Below are 17,595 nucleotides of genomic sequence, written 5' to 3' on the forward strand. Positions count from 1 at the left end.
CAGTGTGTGTGCTGTGTGGGTTTTCTCCTGGTGCTCAGGTTTCCTCCCACAATAAAAAACAAAAATAATCAATTAGGCTTCAATCAAATTAATAAATAAACAAATCACAATCACAAATAAACATTTAAATGAACACTTGAAAATAAATGCATGTATCTTTCTCTATGAATAAACTGTATTGAATACACTGTAAGACATTATGGTGGCTATGAAGCAGAAGTGCTGCTATCTGTCACCAACTACTGTTGATTGAAACAACAGGAAAGTCCTGTTCGGACAGGATCAGTTTGATCTTGTTGGAGCAGGAGCTCGTCACTGGTGCAATGTAGCTAAGTACATTTACTCAAGTGCCGCAGTTAAGTACAAGTTTGAGGTATTTATATTTTACTTTAATATTTTAGTTTCTCAGTAAACACCTGTTTGGGACATTCCTCAGGTAAACAGGCTTATTGGTAACAGGTGATAGTATCATGATTGGGTATGAAAGGGGCATCCTCCAAAGGCTCAGTCGTTTACAAGCGAGGATGGAGCGAGGTTCACCACTTTGTCAACACGTGATTGTATAAAGGAGATTACTACACAGTCTCAGGAACACAACGTCAAACTGTGGTCTGCAAACACAGTTTGTAAACGACTGAATTCTGGTTTAATTGAAGTTGTACGCTGCAGTTCAGCAGTTACACGGTCCAGACTTTGTCAGAATCAAGGCTGCACTTTACAAATGAAGATTTATCACTGAAAACATATGATAGGCAGTGGCGGAGCAAGTACTGAAGGCCAGTACTTAAGTAAAAGTACAGATAACCAGCAAAATATATACTTAAGTGGAAGTAGAAGTACTACATCAACAATCCTACTTAAGTAAAAGTAAAAAAGTACTTACTTTTAAATGTACTTTAAGTATTACAAGTAAAAGTACTCACACAATGGGTTGTCCAGGCCTAAACTTCAATAAAAAACATAGTATGGTAGTATGGGGCTGTGTTACCCTGTTAGCTAACATATAATCAACAGAATTATAAAATAGAGCGTGAAATGTATCATAGAGGTTAAGCATAAGTACGCTAACCCTCACAGTAAACAAAAGTTGTTGCAGGTAAGTATTACTAATGGCATCTGCAGAGGTATAAAAATTACTAGTAGTAACATCTGCATTGTCTCATATCATTGGGCAAAACCAGTAAAGAAGATGGTCATATCTTCAAATAAGTTATTTTGTTGGAAATCTATTCCGAATAGATTTCATGTAGCCAACAGAGTTGAATGTTTTGCTTTGAATTTCAAAGCAAAACATTCAACTCTGTTGGCTACATGATAGAAACAATGTATCCAACTAATTTAAGTAAAGATCTTTGTGCAATGAGAAAACACAGAATTTGAGGACATAGTGTCGAGCTTTGGAAGAGACAGATCATGTCACATTTTTCAGTCATTTATCTGATCAAACAGGCAAACTTATCGACAGATTATTCAACTGTTCTACTCAACAGAATATTCAACTGTGAAAAATAAAAAAAAATAAATAGTTGCAGCCCTTTTTTAAACCTTTCTGTCTTTGACTTCTGACATGTCGTGAACATGAGAATTCAATTCAAGTCTTAATGCTGGCAACGCTCATCTATAAACATTTTCTTTTTTTCTCTCTGCACAACAGTTTTAACTTGGCAGTTTCATTGTTAATTGCATTACCAAAATTTTTTGTTCAATTTTAACAAGAGTTGGTTTTCAAAGTTTTTTTTTAACCTAGTCTGCCTTTTTTTGGAAAAAAACCTGCCTGTCTGAGCTAAAAAGTCTTTCACATGCTGCCGAGGCAGGCGGCGGACTGTTGATTTTGAGGGACAAGTTGAGAACATTGGGCCAAAATAGAGCCAACAAAGTCAACATTTCAGGATTTAATGAAAACAGGTTCATCTTATGATAAATGAATCCGTAGTTTTAAAACTATACAAGAGGCTATGAAGCTATGAGCGTCTTAATGAGGTGTTGGTCGGCTGTGAGCCTCCAGTTATTTCCTCATTTGATTTTGATGATGATGACGATCAAACATATCGCTCTCACAAAGTGTTAAACTGGGTTGAGACCTAACTGTCGCAGCATATTATTCTTTTTTTTTTGGTAATTGACAGTTCATTATTTTCAAACAAATACAAGCAACAAACGGGTGAACAACAAAGCAAAACAGACAGAAACACAAGAACACAAGTACAAATCACTGTCATAATCACAGTCACAGGTTGACCATCAGCTCACAGTCAGCCAGTCCGTAAAACGGCTCCATGTGGACATATATTGGTCCAGTCTATCTAGTAGAGAGTACATCACCCTCTCATAAGCAGCTAGTTGTGCCATTGTTGTAGTCCATTCTTCATAGGGAGTGGACGCTTTTTCCTCCAGTGCCTTAGTAATATCCGTTTAGCTGTTGTAAGAGCCAAAACAATCCATCTTTTCTCAAAACATGAAAAGTCTTTGTCCTGAAGCTCCGTAGTCGATCCCAAGATAGACAGTTTTGTAGAAATTTGAAACTTTTTGTGCAATACTTCAAATATAACCTGATGAATGTTATTCCACCAGTCTTTAAGTACTGGACATGTCCAGAGTATATGTAGTATGGAGGCACCACTTCCACCGCATCTCCAACAAGAGTCTACTGGTATTAAGTTCCATTTATAAAGTTGTTCTGGTGTCCGATGCCATCTATGTATTATTTTCAGTTGAATGAACCTATTACCCATTTCTTTGTACATTGTATTAATGTTCTTTAAACATGATTCCCAATCCTCAGGGGATATGCACACCTCCATATCACCTGCCCAGTGCTTCTTAACCTTGAGTAAAGGGTCACATAGTTGTTCCTGTAATAAACTATTAATCTTAAGGGTAATGCCCCTGCCTGAGCTTGATTTCATCAGCAGATCTTCAGTTGGACTGCCTATAGGGCAGGTAAGCGGGCCTCCTAACCATTTAGACAAGACACTTTGTATTTGGACATACCTCCAGTACTGATTATGAGGTAATTTGTATCTATCCCGTATTTGATTGAAACTCAAAAAATGCTTGGTGTTGCTATCAAATAAATGTAAAATATAAATTATCCCTGCTTTTTGCCAAATGGTCCAGTTAATTGTTTTACCCCCAATTAGAATTCGTTTGTTATTCCATAGAGGCGCATGAGGGGATTTGAAAAAGTCCCAACGGCCCGCTCTATGTAATTTATGCCACATTAATTTAGTATTGGCAATAATAGGATTATCATTCTGTAGTGGCAGTTTTGTGCCAAATAACTCAGACCAAGGGGACAGCCCTCCACTTACTTCAGCCTCTATTTGGAACCAACTTGGTTTATCCCCTGTCTTGTTGTTGGGTAACCATGTTCTGATATACTTCATATTGAAAGCCCAGCAGTACCATCTAAAATTGGGAAGAGAAAATCCCCCTTTCTTTGTGTGGGCCTGTAGTTTCCTTACTCCTAAACGGTGATGTGAATTGCCCCAGAGAAAATCTAAAATAAGAGTGTCAAAATCTCTAAAGTAGGACTCTGGGATATTCAGAGGAAGATGAGATACTATGTAATAAATCACAGGTGCAGTCATCATTTTTACAGAATGTATTTTCCCCCAGAGTGAGAGGTGGATTTTAGTCCACCTACTGAAATCTGATTTCATTTTCTGAAGCAATGGGATAATGTTCTCTCTGACCATATCTTTATAATCAGGAGTTATTCGAATACCTAAATATTTAATGCCTTTCGAAGCCCAGCGAAATTTCCATCAATGGAAGAGGGTAGATGGACAATAACCTGATATTGGCATGGCCTCAGATTTGTCCCAATTGACACGATATCCAGACAACACCGTAAACTCTTCAATACAGTTTAATAATGTGGGTATGGATTTTTCTGGTTGAGTTAGTAGTACTAACATGTCATCTGCGTACAGTAAAAGTTTATGATGGACACTGCCCACTGTGATCCCGTGTATATCTAAATTATTCCTCAGTTTCTGTGCTAAAGGCTCCAAGGCAAGCACAAACAAGCCTGGACTCAAGGGACAACCCTGTCTTGTAGATCTATACAGCTGGAATGGACTAGATATGAGACCATTTGTTAAAACACAGGCATAGGAGGTATCATATAAAGTTTTGATCCATGTAATAAAATTTTGCCCAAAACCAAATCTTTCAAGTGTTTCAAAAAGATAACTCCACTCAACACAATCAAAAGCCTTAGCTGCGTCTAGTGACAAAGCAATTGTTGGATGGGTGGAGTCATATACTAAATGCTGTAGATTGATTAGTCGTCTAATATTATCAGAGCTATAACGATTTGGGATGAAACCTGATTGGTCCATGTGGATTATACTCCCAATAATTTTTGACAGGCGAGTTGCTAATATTTTTGCTAAGATCTTTTGGTCGCAGTTGAGTAGTGAAATGGGTCAATAGCCACTAGGGTCTAAATTATCTTTTCCCTTTTTGTGAATGAAAGATATGACTGCAGTGTGCATAGACTGTGGTAAGGTACCAGCTTTAAATGCATCAGAGTAAACTTCGAGCAGTATAAGACTTATAATGTCTTCAAATGCTCTATAGAAATCAGCAGGCAGTCCATCTAGCCCGGGAGATTTATTAGATGGCATGCTTCTAATTGCTTTAGAGAGCTCCTCTATTTTGATTGGTGCTTCTAAAAAGTCTCTATCTCTGTCTGTTAATTGTGGAAGGTTAAGATCAGCAAAAAAACTATCAAGCTTTTGTTTATCTAGATCACCCTGTGACGAATAAAGAGTGTTATAAAAGGATCTAAAACAGTCATTCATCTGTTTAGAGGAGGTAGAGATACGTCCATCTGGCTGTCGCGTACCAGCTATATAGCTCATACTGTCCTGTTGCTTTAAGCGATAGGCCAATAGGCGACCAGGTCTTTCCCCCATCTCCCAGTATGTCTGTTTGGTTCAAAACAAGGCATATTCAGCTTTTTTATGGTAGAATTTATTTAATTGAAATTTAGTGGCAATTATTTTGTTTAAAGTGGTCCTATCCCCGGTCCGAGAGTATGAGACTTCAAGCGTTTTAAGTTCAAATTGGTACAAAAAAAACCCATCAATCTCTAATAATAATACAAACCCCCCCAGCAGCCCATTAATACAAAGATAACACATACCTCAAGACTAGAAAGAGTGAATAAAATTAAGATAACTACAATAAAATAAAATAAACCAACATGCAATAAAAAAAAATATTCGTGAAGCAATTAAAAATATAACAGAATGAAAATATACTTCGGCAATAAAATATACTAAACAATAAAATATGGAAGTGAAATGTGCAAACAGAATAAAATATACAAGCAGAATAAAATATAAAATATACACAGTGAAATGTACCGACAGAATAAAATATGCCAATGAAACTGAAATGTGCTGATATACTAAAATGTATATAATTATAGTATATGTGTGTACATAAAAGTCAAGTACACAGAAGGTGCAGGTGCAGGTGGAGGTGGAGGTGTAGGTGTAAAGTGCGGTGTGCAGTGTTCACAGTTCACACAGTCTCTCACTGCAGTGGGGGGCTGCTGGGGGTGATAGCTCTAACAGCTGTGGGGAAGAAGCTGTCCCTCAGTCTGTTAGTGGTGGTGCGGATGTTCCTGTACCGCTTTCCTGATGGAAGCGGTACAAACAGTCTGTGGCCCGGGTGGCTGGGGTCCGTGGCGATGGATCTCGCCCTCTTTCTGACCCGACCTTCATATATAGAGTCTAGGTCAGGGAGGGGACAGCCCACGATGCCCTGTGCAGTTTTAACCACCCGTGCCAGTTGTTTCCTCTCCTGTGCCGTGCAGCTGCCATACCACACTGTCACACTGAGGCAGAGGATGCTTTCAATTGTGGCCCTGTAGAAGTTAACGAGCAACCGAGAGGAGAGTCCAGCCCGTTTCAGCTTCCTGAGGAAGAAGAGCCTTTGTTGTGCCTTCTTCACCAGGCGGGAGGTGTTCATGGACCAGGAGAGGTCAGATGTGATGTGGAGGCCCAGGAACCTGATGTTGTCCACACGCTCCACCACTTCTCCGTCCATGAGGAGGGGGGCGTGATCCGTCTTCCTGGACCTCCTGAAGTCCACAATGACCTCCTTGGTTTTCCCTGTGTTCAGCACCAGGTTGTTGGCTGAACACCACTGGGTGAGCTGGTGTATCTCCTCTCTGTAGTGGGTCTCGTTGTTATCTGAGATGAGACCCACTACTGTAGTGTCGTCCGCAAACTTCACGACTGTGTTGGTGGGGTGGATGGCAGCACAGTCGTGAGTAAACAGGGTGAAGAGGGCTGGGCTGAGCACACAACCCTGTGGCGTGCCCGTGCTGAGGACCAGAGGGGATGATGTGATGTTCCCTATTCTCACCACCTGAGGCCTGTTGGTGAGAAAGTCTCTGATCCAGTGGCACAGAGACGCAGGCAGACCCACCGTGTGTAGCTTCAGTGCCAGCTTGTCTGGGATGACGGTGTTAAAAGCTGAGCTAAAGTCTACAAATAGCATCCTGACGTAGGTGTTGGGCTGCTGCAGGTGGGTCAGGGCTGTGTGCAGGGTGATGGAGACAGCATCCTCTGTGGACCGATTCCCTCTGTAAGCAAACTGAAGGCTGTCTAGGTCCGAGGGGATGAAGTCTCTGATGTACCTGAGAATAATCCGCTCAAAGCACTTCATGATTACCGGGGTCAGTGCAACAGGCCGGTAGTCATTCAGGCAGGTGATGGATGTCTTCTTCGGTACCGGAATGATGGTGGAGGACTTGAGGCACTCAGGGACCGTGGACAGCTGCAGGGACAGGTTGAAAATGTCCAGGAACACTCCTGCTAGCTGGTCAGCGCATGTCCTCAAAGTCTTGCCTGACACCTTATCCGGTCCTGCAGCTCTGCGGGTGTTGATCCTCCTCAGGGTGGATGACACCTGGTGCTGCTGCAGGACGAGGGGCTGGTGCTGCTCCTCCAGCCGGGGTAGGTGTGTGACTTCTCTGCTGCCTGATGTGTCGAAGCGGGCAAAGAAGCTGTTCAAGGTGTCAGGCAGGGCGGGGTCGTGGCTGGTGAGCTGAGTGTTCGGCTTGTAGTCCGTTATGGTTCTGATGCCTCTCCACATGCTCTGTGGGTTGTTGTTCTTGAAGTGATCTTCAATTTTGTTTTTGTACTGGAGCTTGGCCTGCTTGATTCCTTTCTTCAGCTCTGCTCGAGCCCTGCTATAAGCCAGCCTGTCTCCAGATCTGTAGGCAGTATCCCGGGCTTTCAGCAGGGACCGCACTGTGCTGTCCAGCCATGGTTTCTGGTTGGGAAACACTGTGATGGTCTTAACAGGGAGGACAGCATCAGTGCAGAACTGAACATAAGACAATACAGATGATGTGTACTCCTCAAGGTCTGCCTCTTCTCTGAACACAGTCCAGTCTGTCAGTTCGAAGCAGTCCTGAAGTGCAGAGGAGGCCTCCTCAGTCCATATCTGTACTGTCCTGGTGGTCGGCTTTGTTCTGCAGGCCAGAGGCTTACTTCTATTCGTTTTAATTTTCAACTTACTTTGTATGATTCACTCTCCCGACCAGCTGCTCAGAAACATGCAAACCTGGCGTGTGACGTCACTATTTGATTTTCCCTTTAAACTTTCTGGGGAGCGCCAAACCCGGGAACATGAATAATAAACAAAAACTCCGGCTCCGCTGGCCACTTACACTAACATTATAACGTTACTGTAAGAACAAGATTCAAGATTCAAGATTCAAGAGTCTTTATTGTCATTGCACATGTCAATGAAATTTTCATTGCAACCCCCATGTTAGATGGTAAGAAAGATAAGACTAGAAAGAGTGAATAAAATTAAGATAACTACAATAAAATAAAATAAACCAACATGCAATAAAAAAAATATTCGTGAAGCAATTAAAAATATAACAGAATGAAAATATACTTAGGCAATAAAATATACTAAACAATAAACAATAAAATATGGAAGTGAAATGTGCAAACAGAATAAAATATACAAGCAGAATAAAATATAAAATATACACAGTGAAATGTACCGACAGAATAAAATATGCCAATGAAACTGAAATGTGCTGATATACTAAAATGTATATAATTATAGTATATGTGTGTACATAAAAGTTAAGTACACAGAAGGTGCAGGTGGAGGTGGAGGTGTAGGTGTAAAGTGCGGTGTGCAGTGTTCACAGTTCACACAGTCTCTCACTGCAGTGAGGGGCTGCTGGGGGTGATAGCTCTAACAGCTCTGGGGAAGAAGCTGTCCCTCAGTCTGTTGGTGGGGGTGCGGATGTTCCTGTACCGCTTTCCTGATGGAAGCGGTACAAACAGTCTGTGGCCCGGGTGGCTGGGGTCCGTGGCGATGGATCTCGCCCTCTTTCTGACCCGGCCTTCATATATAGAGTCTAGGTCAGGGAGGGGGCAGCCCACGATGCCCTGTGCAGTTTTAACCACCCGTGCCAGTTGTTTCCTCTCCTGAGCCGTGCAGCTGCCATACCACACTGTCACACTGAGGCAGAGGATGCTTTCAATTGTGGCCCTGTAGAAGTTAACGAGCAACCGAGAGGAGAGTCCAGCCCGTTTCAGCTTCCTGAGGAAGAAGAGCCTTTGTTGTGCCTTCTTCACCAGGCGCGAGGTGTTCATGGACCAGGAGAGGTCAGATGTGATGTGGAGGCCCAGGAACCTGATGAACAATGAGGGTAATAAAACGTTATGTTTCTGCATTGTTCTTTGAGCCAGTGCAAAGTCTAAATTCAACTTGACTGAAATTGCACGCTAAAAAGAGGATTATAATTATGCGTCGCTGTATGTGATTTTATCTGAATCTACACAGACAGGGACAGTAATTAACAGCGACTCTCTCTGCACCGACGTGCACCAAGACAGTAACGTTATGCAACGACATTAATGCCGATAAAGCGATCGTCATATAGCGTAACAGCGTAAAGAAGCTAGCTAGCTCGTCGTCAAAATCAAATAAGTATAAAATAAGTTCACCAGCAGCAGCAGCTCACCTCTTTATGTCGGCGGATGAAACCTGAGAGCAGCAGAAGCGGACCGGGACACTCGAAGCGGCTTCAGACGCGAAGACCGCGGCCGGCTCCCGTTCCCGGGTTTATTTTCGTACTGGAGCGGAAGCCGGCAGCGATTGGCCGCGGGGAAAGATGGAAATGAGGCACCGCGATTGGAGGAGGGGAGCCAGTCTCTTGGTCCCCAGGTAGCAGGGGAACAATAGTCTGTATGGCCGGGGGAAGAAGCGGAAAGAAGGGGAAGAAGGGGGAAGAAGGGGGAAGGAGAAAAAGGAAGAAAAAGGAGGAAACGAAGTGAAATGACAGTGATTATCGACTCTGTTGCCCACCGGAAGTTATAGGAGTGAGTTTTCATGTTGATAGTTTGAGAAATACGTCCGAACGTGAATTTTTGCTGGCGTACAGTAGGGGGACTCTGGTTCCAAAGGTCGCCGGTTCAATCCCAACATGGACCATATCTCCACTAACCCAAACTCTTACAAAGTGTTATGAATCGTTCAAAAATCACTAAAAAATGAAAACACAAATAGGAACGTGGGTTATTTTGAATAGCAACATTTGAGAACCACACATACACACATGTAACTTTGTGTGTTTTCTTTAGAAATAGATGCAATTTAAGGAAACAATCTAATTAACAACTAATGGAATAAAGCACTGCAACAATGCATCTGCCTTGTCTAGCCGACTGTACAATGTGGAACTGTTTCAATACTTTTTGGTTCCTTTCTTGTTATTTCATTGTCTGCTTGAGTTTGCAAAAAGCTAAACTTTACCTGACTCCTGTTTTTACAGACATGTTTAGTAGAAATGATTCATTAGTACTGCTGTAGAAATATAAATTTTATTAGAAAATATACACCTTAATTCTCTCTCATGCACACAATTGTAACCATAACTTACACACACACACACACAAAGAAATTAATGAAAGAAAATGTATCAATAAACTGAATACAAAGTATAATAATTAAAGCTAGAAAACACTGCTCTACAATATATATACTGTATATACTAAAACACAATATCGACACACTTTGCCAGGAACACACAATACTTGTCAGTTTATACAGTATGTTATTTCTGTCATGCTGACTTTCCTGAAATACCAGACCTGTTACATGTGATGATAATTAAATTATTACAGCAATGGGCTGACAGAAGAAGCAGGCTGTGGGGCATGGCTGTACAGGTGGGAGAGGGACAGGAGCAGCAGGAATAGAGGCAGCAGGCAGGTTGACTCGTGCAGCAGAATACTACATTTCTGCCTCGTCAGTCACTGTTGTGCCACCGTCTGATTCACATCAAACAACTGCAGAGTAGTGTTGTGCATGACCGTACCATTACCCAGGACCAGCTGCCTGATCTTGCTGTAGTCTCTGAGAACCTGAGTCCATCTTGTCAGAGGTTAACTGCCTGTTTTTTGGGCTCTTAATGTTACAGAGTCTGACAAAGTTGGACTCTACGAGACGACAACAGTCTGGCCACTTGGCAGGGGATCCTGTTGATGCTCAGACACAACATGTCATGCTCTCCACCTGGTTTAAATTCAGGTTTCTTTTTTACAACACCTGAAGCGTCCTGTTGTCAGACGCACGCGGTGCCATGCAGTGTATGCTACTCGCTGCTGGTCCTGCCGCATGTTTATGATGATGATGATGATGATGATGATGATGATAATTATCATTATTATCCAGGAAATAGTGACACAATGAATGTCTTTCAGATGACCAAACAGATTAACCTCCAGCTGTTGATGACATGGTGACTATCTGGAGGCCACAGCCTGATGGAACCAGGACTGCGAAGCTGCATCCCTGTCAGTCAGGCCCCCCTCAGCGCTCAGCCATTCAGGGACCTTGTTCACTGCGTCAGCATCTACAGTGTCAAGGTGCTTGGAAGAAGCTCGTCCCCTCTTTTCAGCCACCTTTTCTCTGGTGAGTCTTAGCTTTCTATCATGATGAGCTTATTTTTCTCATCCTAAAATGCAACAATCTGATGTTGTGACAAGTTCCACTCTGACAGATGTGTCGTTTTTCTGTCTGTGATATTGTGTGTTTTTGATTTTGCTGTACTCTTATATTTACCAGGATACCAGGAATGAGTGCAGCGTCCCAGGGATGGACCGAGTGGACAACCTGGCGGAGTATTTGGTGGGGCTGAGGACTGAAACTGGACAAACACTGAGCGACCGGCAGGCCACCACCAGCAGAGCCCTGTGGTACAACCTTCTGCATACGACCAGCAGCGAGTGGCATACGCTGCACAATATATATTTATTTTATATATTTCTGTTGCTAATTTCTGTGTGTGTGTGTGTTTTTGGTTACAATTGTGTATGTGAGAGAGAGTTAAGGTGTATATTTTGTAATACATTTGAAATATATTTCTCCAGCATTACCTTTGACTTATTTCTACTAAACATGTCTGTAAAAACAGGAGTCAGGTAAAGTTTAGCTTTTTGCAAACTCAAGCAGATAATGAAATAACAAGAAAGGAAGCAAACAGTATTGAAACAGTTCCACATTGTCCAGTCATCTAGACGAGGCAGCTGCATTGTTGCAGTGCTTTACTCCATTCGTCGTTAATTAGATTGTATCCTTGAATTGCATCTTTTTTTCTAAAGCAAACACACCAAGTTACATGTGTGACCAGTGGTTCTTACAAATGTTTCTCACATTGCTATACAATTCCACATTATGTACCATTAAATACCACGGAGTATTACTATTTGGTTGTATGCCATTCAGAATATCCCACAGTCCTATTTGTATTGCTTTTTAAGTGATTTTTGAAAGATTCACAACGCTTGGTAAGAGTTTGTGTTAATGGAGATATGTTCCATGTGGGGGATCTGTTAAAAAGAAATAGTTGTGTAACTTTCAAGACAAAATACATGACTTTCACAAGGAAACAAAATGCATTAAAGTGAGTGCTGAAACCAATTCAAAGTAGTTGGGCGACACCAGTCACAGTAAATTATATTTATAGAGAGAAACCAATTATACCACCCCCATTCCTCAACATAGTTTTGCACTTGTAACTCATAATAGCTTTCCCTATTTAAAATAACATAAATCTGCAAATGACACATGGGACCTTATAGCCTTTTTACTAAGAACCCCATACTCTCAACATCTTTAAGATTTCAGCTGGTCAGATTCAGTTGATTTGCACACATCTGCGGTTACTGGTGGTAACAGTAAGTTGCATTTTTTTTAGTCCAGCAAATTCCTGTTGAGCAGCTACTTTTTCAAGAATCAAGAATCCTTTTATAATCATTGAGCATGTCAACGAAATTTGCATTGCAACCCCCATCTAGATAATCTTTCTAAAGAGCCAAATATGTGTGTTATCTGTTATGAGGTATCTGTGTGTCATTCACTGATGTGAACATGGGGTGTCGCTGTAATGCCAGCCTATTTGGGCTAACCTATAAAGGTAGGAGGAACTGTGTTGACGTCAGGGGTTCAACCCAGAAGGGGCAAACGGTTTTTGACCGCTGTGGTGCGGAGGGATTACTGCGAAGCTGTGTGTTTGGTCTTTCATATCTTTCACGATCGGTGCATAAGAAAGCAATAAAGTATTGTCATGCTGCAACAAGCGCTGCCTGCGGATCATTGAAGAAGCAACACAATCACGGTATCTCAAAGCGAAGCGCGTCGACCAGGTCACACCGGGGGAAGACATCTCAGGAGTTAGCATTGGGTTAACCCCTTCAATAAGAAAGATAATAAAGTAAAGATCAGTGAATAAACTAAACATGCAGTCAAATATGCGTAAATGCAACGAAAAAGAAAATATACCAGAAATAAAATAGACAATAAAAATATACTAAAACAATAACATGTGCTAAAACAATAAAATATACCAACAACAGCTGAAAATATTCTAAAATGTATATTTTGAGATTCAGCTGACAGTTAGGTAAGCGTGTGCGTACTTAAAACACAGAAAGGTTTTCACCACCCGTGCCAGTTGATTCCTCTCCTGAGCCGTGCAGCTGCCATACCACACTGTCACACTGAGGCAGAGGATGCTTCAGTTGTGGGCCTGTAGAAGTTGACGAGCAACCGAGAGGAGAGTCCAGCCCGGTTCAGTTTCCTCATGCTCAGTGCATGTGTTATGCATTTAAGAAAAATACAAGTGCATTGTTGAATTTTCATTTCTGGTCTTTTTTTATTTCAAACATTTTAATCCAGAGTTATCATTATTAAAATCAATATTGAGTAAAATACAACTCTTTATTGAGTGAAATAGAACTGTAATCATCGTAGAATTGGACCTCTATTTTGAGGCAGTAACTACTCTGTACAGAGTAAAATACAACTCTGTATTCAGTCAAATGGTGCTGGAGTTGTTCTCACTTTATGCTAAATTGAGTAAATTTCAATCTAGTGGAGTAAAAGATGAACTCTAGATAGAGTAGAAATAACTAAATGTAACTCTATGATGAGAGTAAATTTAGTTCTTTTTGGACTGGGACCAAATACTATATTTTTGGGAGGAAAATTTGACTCAAATTGAGTAAAATTTACTCTTGAAAATGTTCTGTGTACCAACACCTGGAATCAGTGTCACTTTATCAACCACATCTACCTCCTCTGTGATTGTAAACATCTATAATCCACTCCTCTTGCACTAGAAGGTATGTTTGATACTCTTTGCCAGAGTTATATTATTGCTGAGCAAAACACTTTTTCTTTTTTTTCTTAGATTCATTGTACATAGCCTTTTTTTAGTTTTGAAATTATTTTTTATTTTGACCTATTTGCACAATTTCCAATACAATTTGCTTTTCTATCACATACAGCCTGTAGGGGGCAGCAAGTCAAAGCCGCTCCGTTTTAACCCAACACGAAGAAGGCGCAGCGCACTTCCGCCCAAGCTGTTTCCTTACAGTCCGACACGGCACCTGGAAAGGTACATATTCTTGAACAAAAGACAACATTCAGACACAAAAGTAGAGTTGTTCATTGAAGTATTTACCTTTGTGACAGTTCATCGTGAACCGTGTGACTGACAGAGCTGGAAAGAAGGTTCGGTTATGAGGGCGGAACCTAACGTTAGCATCCCTTAGCCAACGTTAGCTCACAATTGAGGCAGCGTTCTGTATGTAATATCATAACGTTACCACCACACGGTGGTTAAAATGGCCTCAAAACCTGGAACAAAAATCTCCATGAATAAGGCTCCATGGGCAGAGTAATTAATATGAGGGGGGACAAAAAGTCTTTAAGGGTGACACATCCCTAAAATTTCATAATAAAAACAAATAGAATATTGCAAACAGGTATGCACACGATCACCACACCATCAGCAGCTGCAGATAAGGATGTAAAATACTGCAATAGCCATCAGCCCAGCCAAAACATTTACGCCCAACTGGTGGGCAATCACAATTTGGACACAATGTGCTCTTTAAAATTGGGTGGATTCGAAAAAAGAGGAGGAAATATGAAAACATTAGAATTTGAGTTATGGGCAAAGAAATTCAGAAATCCATTGTTCATCCCCAGTGCAACAGTTAGATCTTAGCCATTCTTTTATCACAGGAAACAGTACGGAACAATACATGAACTTGAATCATCATTACTGTATGACATCTGCATATCCAATGCTTTGTAACACAAAAGCTCTTTGACATCAACAACATGAGGTCCTTCTGCAGTACACACAACTTCAAATGCTTAAAAATGCTCATCCATACACACTGTTTGTAGTGCAAATGTAAACAACAGCATCTGTGAAATACTGCCTTCTCTTAGTTTCAGAATTTAAGACACCAAAAGGATTTTCAATGTTTTCAAAGCAATCATCAATTTTACACTCAACCTCACAGCTACTGTAGCAGCACAGCTGTCTACAAGACTCTTATTAAGGAGGACTGGGTCAGAAGGGGCACTGTTTGATGCAAAGTCATCAACAAAACGTCCGGCTAAATCTTCAGTTGTAGAGGGGCCTTCACCAGGATCATCACACGCTTCAGGGGCTTTAAGATGGTTTGGAAACCCAGAAAAAGTACCAAAGAAATGAGAACAACCAGGCTGACCACATTTCAGGCCAAGTGTCTTTCCTGAACAAAGTCCGTGGATCAACTTTAAGTGCTTAATTCATGAATTGGCATTTGCCTGAGGGCCTTTGCAAATAAAACAAAACATCTCTGTATCAAATCAGTGACGCATCAGAGCCCTCAAAATACATCTTTGCAGTACAGCATCCGAACCCTCCAAACCAAAGCATCTCAAGGTGTCAAAACCAGTGCAGCATCCGAGCCCTCATCTCTTTGACCCTGGGATTCACCTTGGTGGTAGCAGCATCAATCTGGTAAACAGCGGTTTGCAAAAAGTGGTAGACATTGGCCAGATCCCTGTTGTACGAGGTAGCGAAGACGAAATGAGCTTTAAAAAGCTTGTCGAAAGAGGCAAGAGAATCTGGTGACTGACACGGGATTGCATGTTTGTCAATCACAATGAAATGCTTGTGTATGGCGCTCTTCTGGGTCCCCACAGCCAGTAGATAGGGTTGACGCCTCTCTGTGATGCTGTCCAGATGCCCCTCAACACTGGTCCCAGTCTGTGACAAGAAAACTTGATTAGTCTTGCTATTAAAATTAATCAGTTGCAGTTTAGGACCCCATCATCCCCTCCAGAATCACTTACTGCCACAAAATGCAAGATGAACCGTAACATTTTCAGCCTTATATTTTTTATTCTGCTAAATGTAAAACAAATAAACTTATTCATATCAGCGTATCTGAGGCCCATGGTGATAGATCTGTGGGGAGCCAAATCAGATAAATATCACAGGGCACTCGCTGATTACATATGAGCACGGTCATGGCATGATTTCACCAGAGTAGAGTTTTAAAGTTTAATATTACGGACAGAGCAGTGAGCCTTCTTAAACTTTCATTAAACTGTAACATTACCTTGATAAATTTCACAAGGTGGTCAATGGCTTGTCTGGCTGAGAGCTTTCCTGGTCTCTTGTTGCGGCCATCAGGTGATGGTGGCATGAGTGGTTAAGGAGCAAGACGGAGGTCATCTCACGGTCCCATCCTGAAAGTACAAGAAAATTCACAAAGACATTTTTACTAAAATTTTTTTTTTGTTCCAAAACCATTTCCCTCGTTCATTACTATTATTTCTTTAATTCCAGTGTACCATGTTCCAGTTGTTCTGTTGTGGAATCAGCGTTATGAAGGAGATCTTCAAGGTGGCTTGTCTGGGTGAGGCCACGGCTTTGTTCAAGGACTTTCTGCCTGCAGTGAGTAGGTCACTTCTCCAGGAACTCTGCAGAGATGTCATCACCAAACATCAGACTGAAATCCTGCTTTATCTTCAGACAAGATGGAATACAGGAAACAACACGGCATACATTGTTACTAGGTGCACCAGGGATGAGCAGGAATGTGATCTGTCATTTTTCATTTCAGCGCCATTTTAAAGCAAGACAGTTTAATATTACTTTCAATCACTAATTACTTTCAACCACTGGCAACAACTACAAATTAAAATAATCATAAATAATAATAATAATAATAATAATAATAATAATAATAATAATAATAATAATAATAATGTGATCAGACAGTCCAGCGCTGTTCTTTACTTTTCTTGTCTTTGTTGCTGGGGACATGTCATTCTCCAGCCACACGTCAAGTGTTTTGTCCTCCCCAAACAAATGAAAAGCAATGTCCGCAAAATGCCTTTTTTTTGCCTCCTAAATCAGCTGCCAATTTGTTATTGAGCTTGGTACATTAAGGTATTGCCCCTTTAGTCTCTGACTGGTAGGAATTCCTGAGCAGCCGCTCTTCTATCCACAAATAAACGGCTCCATTTGAGCCATTTACAAATGACAATTGACTATTTACGACTGAGGTCCCCATAATATATATATATATTAACTATATATTAAAATAGATAGGTAATATATATATGGAATCCATCACTTATTGGACATGTTACATAGTTCAAATGCATATTTTCATGTTAAAGTATTTTTTTTTCCGTTTTACACTTTTCGGGGCACCGGGGGTGGATGAGATCCGCCCTGAGTACCTCAAGTCTCTGGATGTTGTGGGGCTGTCTTGGCTGACACGCCTCTGCAACATCGCGTGGCAGTTGGGGACAGTGCCCCTGGACTGGCAGACCGGGGTGGTGGTCCCTCTATTTAAGAAGGGGGACCGGAGGGTGTGCTCCAACTATAGGGGGATCACACTCCTCAGCCTCCCTGGTAAAGTCTATTCCAGGGTACTGGAGAGGAGAATTCGGCCGATAGTCGAACCTCGGATTCAGGAGGAACAATGCGGTTTTCGTCCTGGTCGTGGAACACTGGACCAGCTCTATACCATCCGCAGGGTGCTCGAGGGTTCTTGGGAGTTTGCCCAACCAGTCCACATGTGTTTTGTGGATTTGGAGAAGGCATTCGACCGTGTCCCTCATGGCATTCTGTGGGGGGTGCTTCGGGAGTATGGAGTCCGGGGCCCTCTACTACGGGCAGTCCAGTCTCTGTATGACCGGAGCAGGAGCTTGGTTCGCATTGCCGGCAGTAAG

The 17,595-nt window shown here is 41.6% G+C and overlaps 1 long non-coding RNA gene across 1 annotated transcript; it reads right to left on the reverse strand.

The window, feature by feature from the left end:
* Positions 1-13,760: 13,760 nt before the first annotated feature.
* On the reverse strand, positions 13,761-16,448 carry LOC121621972. Its single transcript, XR_006007668.1, has 3 exons — positions 16,204-16,448; positions 15,969-16,098; positions 13,761-15,613 (listed from the first exon to the last, which is right to left on the reverse strand). It is a non-coding gene; the product is annotated as an uncharacterized LOC121621972 (long non-coding RNA).
* Between the last annotated feature and the right edge of the window lie 1,147 nt (positions 16,449-17,595).

The sequence above is a fragment of the Chelmon rostratus genome, chromosome 18 (genome assembly GCF_017976325.1).
Source record: "Chelmon rostratus isolate fCheRos1 chromosome 18, fCheRos1.pri, whole genome shotgun sequence".
Lineage (NCBI taxonomy): Eukaryota > Metazoa > Chordata > Actinopteri > Chaetodontiformes > Chaetodontidae > Chelmon > Chelmon rostratus.